We start from the raw sequence: 10267 nt of genomic DNA, 5'->3' as shown, positions 1-10267 counted from the left end.
ATTACATCATACATTTAAATGTAATATGGTCAAACTATTGTTCATCTTCTGTACTACACACCCATGAACTAAGTACCAATCCCACCATGCATGACAAAAAAAAACCTTTGGATGAAATTTAGGGTGGAAGTAAGTCTGCTAAAAAATTCAGCTCTTCACCTGACAATAAATATTTTATATTGAGAAGTTATAGTTTATAATTATAGTTATTGTTTTTTTCCCTAAACAAATGTTTATAATTTATTATATTTTTATTTATTATGTTGCAGCTATATCAATCAGACGATAAAAAAAACATGGAATTTAGGTTAAAAAGGTGACATTTGCTATTATTTGTTGTCTGTCATTCAAGAGAAAAGTGCAGTGTCATTTCCTCCTTTGCCTCAATGATGATATCATAAAAGCCAGTTTTTATTTTTATAGGGGGTAAATTGAATGGTGTGACCGCACAGCCGGCCCAATGCACACTCAAATTATGCGGATGATTAGGGGCCCTAACACCACCAGGGGGCACACCAAGAGCACCAAGACACAATGATAAAAAATACATGTTTGAAAATAACGTTGAATAATACAAATGAAACGGTACTATGGCGTTTTAGAGCCATACAAAAAAATTAATAAAAACAGTTCACTTATTGAAAATACATAATATTACGAGAATAAACTCGAAAGCTAGCTGGTATTGGAATATTCTTATTCATGGTAATAAACACATTATTTTTGTTAATCAAAACAAATATGAGATGGATAATATGTTTAAAACAAAGTCTTATGACTGTGCGTTCTTTTATTTGTATCCTTTAGGCAGTAGATAATTTACTAGCGGTTAGCTCAGTCAGGCTAAGGAGCCTGTGTGTGTGTGTGCGTGTGTGTGCGTGTGTGTGTCTGCTCCTCATTTACTCGTTTACAGAAAATATCTTTTTTTTATCTGCACATTTAATCTGCTAAATCCAGCATTAAAATACAATTAAATTAATGTTGAACTTGTCAGAATCGTTTTAAAAGTGAACTGCTGGAAGTCTAGCTCAGCTTAGCACTGAATTTATGTAAATTAACCTAAATAAATAAGTGTTTAGCTACCCTGATAGCAGACTACTCCGATCCGGATCCGTTTTACCTCCGGCAGATCCGCGCTACAGTCAGGTCTGTTTAGTGGATCTGGTCCGGCTTCACTCCGGGTTCGGGTTATGATTGTGACTCACGTTCAGATCCGTTTTACTGACGGTAAATCCGCATAACAGTCCGTCTCATTTCACGCCTTCCATACGACTTCGGCACGGAGTCAGATACCAGATGTGAGTTCAGTGTCAGTTCAGTGTCGTTTTGCGGATCCGGGCCGCATCGGCGGAGCGGCACAGGAGCGGGAGAAATTCAAACTCAGCGCGAGGACCAACTGACATCTGCTGAATCTGCGCTTCAGGTGAGTTAACTAGCTAACTAGCTATCAGCGTCATTTAATTACATTTATTGCTCATTTTTAATCTTGTATATGCTAAAGTTGATTTATCACGTGTATGTTGGATAATATCAATTATTTTTTTGTGTTTTTAATGTTAATTGTTGTCAGTTTGTAGGCAAAATTGACAAAAAGCTTCAGTTAACGATACCAGTTAGTTATGCTAGTATTAGCTAGTGTAACTAGCTAAGCTAACCAGGCTAACTAGCTGAAATAAACGCTGTTAACTCATTTTGCTCGAGTAACACACCTTTTTTTTATTAAAATAAACAACTTTAGTTATTCTTAGAACCTTAAATAGTTGTGTTTGGGCTTAATTATAATAAAGCTCGTCAGACGTTTTCCTGCTCCACCTTAAATCGTGCAGCAATGGCTTACTGACATTGACATATTTAAGCACTGTTTAAGGTGGAGTGGGAAATACAAAGAAGCTGGCCAAAAGTAAAAAAAAAAAAAAAAAAGAAAAAAAGTAATTATAAATTTTATAATTTGTTATAAACACAACTAAGTTACTGTCAATAAAAATATGAGGCTGCATTTAACTTATTATTTTCCAGCATAAACTTTTCCATTCCACCTTAAATTTATTCTCACGTCGTGGCGCAAAATCAGCAAAATGTGAATCTTTAGAATAATAATTGGGTAATATTTGCTAGCCTAAATCAGCATATGTGTAGTAATATTAAACAATATCTGTTCTGATTTCAACTTAAAAACACCTGTTCAAAGTTACTACAATATATTAATTATATGCATTTGCTTAGTAGGGCTGCTGAGGGCTGGGGACCTGAGATAAGGTGAGATACAATTATTTTAGCTAATAAAATGTATGTTTACAGGTTGGATCCACCTAATGCATTTTATGTTTAATATTATGGTAGTCTTGTTTGTTATACAACATATATTATGTTAATAGTTTATTATATATTTTGCCTGCTGCATCAAAGACCAATTCTATAAATGACCATTTAAGGAAAATGTCATAATTGCCAGCACCATTACCCAATGAAGTTCATGTTTATTATTAAGCAGAAAATTTGCATCCTGTATCAGAGGCCAATTCTATAAATAAATATATGCAATAACAGTATGATCCTAAAAAACACGTTTTGAGCCGAACTTGCCTTAAAGGGCCTCTGTGCCCTCTACTGCTTTGTAGTGTAGTAATTTTCAGAAGTGCTAAATATGTGACAACAAAGCTTTGAACATGGATCTGTCATGTATAGGTTGCTGCAACAGTGATTAATAGTTAGGTTTACAAAACTTATTGCCTCATTTAGTTTAGTTTGTTCATTATTTGCAAATAAGTTTTTGGATAACTCAATCTGGATACATAAAGTCTGATGCAAATCTGATGTATGGTAAGTTAAAGTTCAGCCTTTATTTTAAAAAAGAAAATGCTTAACTTACAATACTGAATGTAATTTTGTTTTGTTTGTTTTTAGGTGTAATCATTTACCCATCAAATCACCTAACAAGGTAATTAATTCTATTTTCCAGCAGTTCTGTAATTAATTTTGACTTTAAGTCTGTTGATACACGTTTGATTTGATATGTTTGCTCTTAATGTAGCATTTATCCACTTTCTTATTTTAATTGTTTGTTGTGCCACTGCACTAGAAACTTTAAGGGACACTGTAAGATTTTCTTGATTAATTTATATACATTTTTAAAGAAGTAAATTTACAACCATAAAAATTAGTGTTCCACTCCATTGAGCTGTAATATACAGAATAAAAGTCCTCTCATGTCTGATCTGGGCTCCACTGTGTTAAAACAAGGCTATGTAAGTATTTGCGTGCCCTGCTATCAGAACTTTCTCAGCCTCGTTTCAACACCGTGGAGGTCAGATCAGACATGAGAGGAATATTATTCAGTGTATTACACCTCAATGGAGTGAAACAGTGATTTTGAAGTTCAGAATAGCTTTTAAGTTTGTGTTTTGTTTTCTAAGTCGTATTTTTGAGAACTTTGCAAGTTCTCTCACTTATAAATCATTGAGGGGTCTGAAATTTTCATCTTTGGTGCATGTCCACCGTGAGAGACATAATAAAAATCCGGAAATCACAATTTATGATTTTTTTAAAATAATTAATTTAATTTACAACTTTCTCAGCAGGATTTGGTATCCGCAAAATGGTTCGAGGTCCTCAGCCCTCCCCCAGTACAGAGGAAAACTACCAAGGGCGGTACTCTCATTATAGGAGATTCAATTGTTAGACATTTAAAAGTATCTAAGAGTAATGGCACAATTTCATGTCTTCCAGATGCTTGCATGCTGGTAGTCGGCAAGCGGCTCCCTGGGGCGCATTGCCAAAGCAGGAACCCCGGCACCATCGCCCTCCATGTGGGGATGAGCTTTCGGGAGCGACCGGCCCCGTTCCACAGAGACAGGCTTCTCTCTGTGAACATCGAGGCGGTGCTACGCTGAGACTGACTGTCTCTACCCAGTCACACCAGCCAAGTAGGTTTGTTTGCTGGTATTTCTGCTTGTACTATTTGTATGTCAATTCTTCATAATAGTGTAAATAAAACACGTTATCAAAATAGCTGGAAAATCTGTTTTAACAACTCCATTAGAATTAATACAAACTCGTCTGTCCTTCTGAGTTACAGCAACAACCACATTAAATCGGGGCTGTTAAATATAAGATCGCTGGCACCTAAATCAGTTACTGTAGGTTAAATTATCATTGACAATGCACTCTCTATGAGACATGGGTTAAAACTGATGGATATTTAGCTCTAAATGAGTCCACTCCCCCCAGGTTCTAGCTATTTCATCTACCCATGCAGGACTGGTCAGGGTGGTGGTGTAGTCGTCAGTTATAGGAAGAAATCAAAATACAGAGTTTGAAGCTAAGTCATTTGAACTGTTTAACCTTATAGTCGCAGGCCCATCTACTGCCACCAAAACCCAACATTCATTCCTGCTGATAACTATGTACCGTCCTCCAGGACCATATGCAAAATTCACTAAGAAATTCAGTATATTTTTTAGCTGCAGTAGCTCTCAACTCTGACAGAGTTATCATTGTTGGTGACTTTAATATCTATTTTGAAAAGAAACAGGGCCCACTGAGAATAGCATTTAAATCAATTTTGGATGCATTAGCCTTCAATGAGAATGTAATGGGCCCACCTACTGATGTACTGACTCAACTTTTTTTTCATTTGGTGATCGTTTTGGCTATGTTGCAGCCAGGGGAATGCATTTTTGCAGAAAACCTGCTTTTTCATAAAATTTTTGAAATCTAATGTCTTTTACTCTCACGTCATTCATACTCTCTGGACGCATTTTGCACTCTCTGGACATGTTCATGGCAAAAATGTTCACACACCTACAAATTGCTCTTAAATCATTATACATCAATATTGTTTTGCTTTTTTTTTCATAAATCAGGATTTTAACCATTTAAATAACTGTTTAATAATTTTATACAGTAATTACAGTGAGATAAAAAATGTGTTTTCAATGGAAGTCAATGGGGCATTTTTGGCCACGAAGGTGTTCAGAGGGAGTATTTGACACTACATAAAAAAATTCTACCAATGCCCCATACATCTAATATTTATTATATGAGAAATAGTACAACTTTTGTGGGGGTTTTTAATGAATAATTAATCATGAATGTAATTAAACTGTCAATTAAAGGGTTAAAATCCTGGAATGTATTAAATATTTGATCATTTTGATCAGGGCTGGATTTGATTAAGTGATTTATGAAAAAATAGCAAAAAAAAATGTATATGAGTATTTTATTGCTGATTTTGTGCATGTACATTTTTGGCAACAAAGGTGTCCAGAGGGTGCAAAATTTAAATCTGGCACTACGTAAAAAAATAATAATGCAATCAAATCAATTTTGTTGCTAATCTTTTACATGTCCAAGACTCTAATAGTCACCAATGCCTCATTTGTCTGCTGTTTGTTTTGTGGAAAATAATTTTTTTTTTTTTTTTTTTTTTTTTTTTTTTTGCCAAAATACAACAATAGTTAAAATATTTAAACTGTCATTTAAAGGGTTAAAATCCTGAAAATTATTTAATGTTTGGTAGTTTTGGGTAGAACGGAAGTTGATTAAGTGATTTTATGAAAAAAAAAAAAAAGTTTATTTATGTAAAAAAAAAAAAATATTGATGTATAATGATTTAAGAGCATTTTTTAGGTGCTTGTACATTTTTACCACAAACGTGTCCAGAGGGTGCAAAATTTGAAGGGGGCTTGAGGGTTAACCTGAACATTTATCACCTGGCCGCTTTATTAGCAAAAACACAATTACAACTGCAACAACAAATGCATTTATCAAAAACCGCTGACTTATATTCTATTGTAAATAAAATACAATATAATTTTAAGTACGAGTTAACAAAGTTCTTAGCCTTACAAAGCTTTTGGGAAATGCACCCCAAAGCTATAACTTTTTATTTATCTTTCTTTTAATTTTGGGTGCATAATTCCAGTAAAATGGTAATTATTTATTATGTGAAATGGTATAAATGAAAATTAGCTAGCCCCTATTAAATACAGCTGTGACATTTATATATCTTTTAGAAATTTAGTCAAATGAAAAACACTTGTCATTTTAGTACGCTATATTCATTTCTAGCCACTTCTTTTCTGCTGTTTCTGAAATAAAATATTTTCTTATTTTGTCTTTTTTATAGGCTGCACTGTAGTGGTGTTAAGTGTCCAAGAATGCTCTCATCAGTGGAGGCACAGCTGGCTGCAAAAAACGTCTGTGTCTGCATGTTTATATTATGTGAATTAAAAATGGTTTTATTATTAAAATAATTGTATTAATGCCTGTTGATTTATAAATTGTTTAATTGAAATCAAATTTTATTTAAGTAGCTTAATTAAGTATTGCATTTATAAGTGATGATATTTTATATAATTAGCTTAATTAAGTATTGCATTTATAAGTGATGGTATTTTATTTTAATTAGCTTAAGTATTGCATTTATAAGTGATGGTATTTTATTGAATTAGATTAATTAATATTGCATTTATAAGTGATGATATTTTATATAATTAGCTTAATTAAGTATTGCATTTATAAGTGATGGTATTTTATTTTAATTAGCTTAAGTATTGCATTTATAAGTGATGGTATTTTATTGAATTAGCTTAATTAATATTGCATTTATAAGTGATGATATTTTATATAATTAGCTTAATTAATATTGCATTTATAAGTGATGATATTTTATATAATTAGCTTAATTAAGTATTGCATTTATAAGTGATGATATTTTATATAATTAGCTTAATTAATATTGCATTTATAAGTGATGATATTTTATATAATTAGCTTAATTAAGTATTGCATTTATAAGTGATGGTATTTTATTTAATTAGCTTAATTAAGTATTGCATTTATAACTGATGGTACTTTCATTAATTAGCTTAATTAAGTATTGCATATATAAGTTATGGTATTTTATTTAATTAGCTTAATTAAGTATTGCATTTATAATTATTGTATTTCATTTAGCTAACCTAATTAAGGATTGCATTTACAACTAATGTTTTTTTATTATATTATTTAAATATTGCATTTGTAATTTAATGTACTGTATTAAACTCTTTTAATTTATCAATGTAAAAAAGAAGTCAAATAGCTTAGTGCTCTTTCTTTACTACTTTTATTTTGAAATATGTCATTATAATCATTAATAAGTAGGCTGGGGAACGTGAAAAGGCCGTGGCTTGGCCGTAGCTAATACGGAACTAATCCGGGGCTGATCCAGATCTGGTCCAGATCTGTAACGGACCTGTTCCAGCGAGTGTAACGGTAAGCGGATCCGGCGCGGATCCGGCCCATATTCGGTCTAAAGGAACACCTGAAACGCTTGGTCTGGACTGGTGCTGGCCCAGTATCTTTTTGACTCCGTAAAACGGATCCGTGACGGTTTTGGCCCGTTGTGCATCTGGACCCCGGCCCAGAACCGTTTTACGGATCCGGCGCGGAACTTGTGATAGACTCGGCCCGGATCCGGCCAGAATGCTTTTTGCTATCTGGGTAGCTGTACATTTTCATACCTTTTAATTGTCGTATTAATTGTGTCTGCTACAGAAAGAAAATGAGAAAACTAAAGGAATCAGGAATTGCCTTTTCCTAATGGAGATGACTGACTGTCCTTTACTTGTCTGTAGATGGCAGTGTGATATCGGCTATGGCTGCAGTTCTGCTTCAGAAACTGTTGGAGTTAAAAGTTGCTCAAAGATCTACAAACAATTTATCTTAATAAAAAACTACATAAACTATCTACATAAAAACCTTTATTTAATCATATAGGGGTCATTTCACTAAATGGGTACAATTTACCTAAAGCAAAAGTAAGATCTGTCATTAAAAACATTTATTAGAAACTACTTAAAACACTGAAAATTTGCATTTGTTAGCTGTCCCCCTCCTGTGTCTAACTATAAACTTTACCATGAAATATAATTAATAAAATTCTTCAGAGATATGTTTTTTTTGCATTGTTGTGTGACTCCAAATCCCATCTATGATTTAAAACTATTTTTCATAATAAATCCATAATATTTAAGTTAAAATACACATTTAATTTGTGTCCCTCTGTTTCACTCAGTCCTGTTACTGTAACACATTACCCCATCTGAAACATCTGGAACATTCTACAAGTCACATCTACAACAGGAAGTGACATCAGCAGTTTTTTCTGAAGATCATGGGAAGACCAAAATTAAGTTTCCTCATTAGTTTTTCTGTATATTCAGTCTTATTGTAACGATGACTGAGGAGCTCAATCTCAACACGCTCATGTTTTTGCATATTATATGCTAAAACTAAATTCCTGTTACTTTTAGTGATGTTACTAATAACAAAAAAAAGTAACAGGAATGAGTGCCAGTAACAGGAGTGAGTTCCAGTAACTGGAGTGAGTGCCAGTAACAGGAATAAGTATTGTCCCCTGCATTATTAATTTATTAATGTGAATATTAGTTAGTGTAAACCACTTTTTTCCAACTCTCATCATGTATCTATTTGTTAAATAGATTGGTAATAAAGTTGATCAATTTCAGCTTTGGGTCTTCTTAAAAAGATAAAAATGGCTTTGCATCTTTCAGAAAAATACAATGTGCATGCATATATATTGATTTTTGTCATAAATACCATTTGAATATGCAGTCAACCCTTTTTTTTAAATAAAGACTTCCTTGAGAGAAAATCTAAGGAATTAGTGTTGGATTCATAGTTAAACAAATAAATAACTTTAATTTGGAAAAGAGTGCAGATTTGGTAGATGGAGCTTTTATAACTAAACAAATAAATCTGAATTACTTTTGTACACAAATTGTGAAATGTAATAAACAAAATGTAAAATTTTAAATTGCATTTAGTGAGCAGAGTGTTAGTGAGGTTCAGATATTGAGTAATCACCACCAGTGTTTCAGTCAGAGTGGAGCATGGGAAGTCCTTTGATTAGCTTTGTTAAAGATTGTTTAATGGTAAGACAAATGATTTAACATTTACTGCACATGTACCTTATACTATCACATGTACTATCAGGGCTAATATATAAGGGGGACCCATCCTCCTCTGGTCAGACAGCTTATAAATGAATGTAATTATACATCCACACAGGTCTAATATATTCTGATGAGTAGTCACAACAGTATTAAAAGCAGTTAGGAAATGAGCAGCTGATCTGTGGTGGGGGATGGAGAAGACTGACTTCCAGAAACTCCCATCAGTCTGATCGGACAGGAGGACCGGAGATCCTGAGGGTCCTGCATGCATCAGTATCGGGTCAGACAGGTGGGCAGTCAGTAACTCAGAGGAAGACAGAGAGATGTAATTAGTTTTAACTGGATTTATGTAAAACGGAGAATATAAAACATTATCAGAGTGTGATTATTGATCTAATGACTCCGGCAGATCTGAATAAAACAGCCTAACTAAAGGCAGAGAGCCAGAAGGTAACATAGACATGGAGGCTCCCTGAAACACTGGCATCCACCCACTCCACCGTCCACAAACCTGAGTGATCAACAGCACCAGCATTCAGTTTACCCACAATTCCCTCTGTCCATGAACCCCTGGATCTGCAGCCTTATCTAAAGGGAAAAACATTAATTACCAAAAGCTAAACTAAACAAGTAAGTTTTTGGTATAGACTTTTTCCAGAGATAATTCCAGAGTTGAGGAGCTTTATAAGAGAAAGCTCTTCCTCCTGCAGAGCTCCTCTGAACTTTAGGAACTACTAAGAAACCAGCACTCTGAGCCCGTGTAGGGCTTCATACGTTAACAGGAGAATTTTATGGTCTATGCTGAATTTGACAGAAAGCCAGTGCATTGTTGGTAGAACTGGACTAATATGCTCAAATGTTCTAGTTTTATTAAGGCTAAAATCCTGGCTGCAGATATGTGTGTAACTGGTTATGGATGTGGCGAAAAATACAAGAACCCAAAAAAGCAAACGGGAACATGGCTTCTAATGTGGCAGAGATGGTCAGTGAGCATGTGTGTCAGGAGGTAAAATAGACAGACAGCAGGTGAGAATATGAGAGATGACCATTGCCTCCTCGCCAGGTTAAACTGGGCCATGATTTTCTGATTTTGGGAAAGTTTTTATTGAAACGTCTGTTCTCTGTTTAAAACCATTACGTTTGCTTATTGTGAATTTAATAAGAGCCACAGCTGAATGGAGAGAGTAAACATAAAGCTGGATATAATGCTAAGCTTTTATCATATTTAACGCTGCTAAAGGCAAACATAAATCGCACATATTTCACAGTTCAGCTACCCAAGTCTATCTCCTCTCCTCTCTCTCTCT

At 34.0% G+C, this 10267-nt stretch overlaps 1 long non-coding RNA gene across 2 annotated transcripts; it reads left to right on the top strand.

The window, feature by feature from the left end:
• Window positions 1-1057: 1057 nt before the first annotated feature.
• LOC125793116 (uncharacterized) lies at window positions 1058-6259 on the top strand. Of its 2 annotated transcripts, none has more exons than XR_007432700.1 (5): window positions 1058-1423; window positions 2227-2256; window positions 2905-2938; window positions 3576-3923; window positions 6128-6259. It is a non-coding gene; the product is annotated as an uncharacterized LOC125793116 (long non-coding RNA). The 2 variants fall into 2 exon arrangements; XR_007432701.1 differs by having other exon boundaries at window positions 3576-3927.
• The last annotated feature ends 4008 nt before the right edge of the window (window positions 6260-10267 follow it).

This window comes from Astyanax mexicanus, unplaced genomic scaffold, assembly GCF_023375975.1.
Source record: "Astyanax mexicanus isolate ESR-SI-001 unplaced genomic scaffold, AstMex3_surface scaffold_37, whole genome shotgun sequence".
In the NCBI taxonomy this organism is placed as follows: domain Eukaryota; kingdom Metazoa; phylum Chordata; class Actinopteri; order Characiformes; family Acestrorhamphidae; genus Astyanax; species Astyanax mexicanus.
The sequence above is the reverse complement of the archived record's forward strand: the minus strand, read 5'-3'. Positions and strand labels throughout refer to the sequence as shown.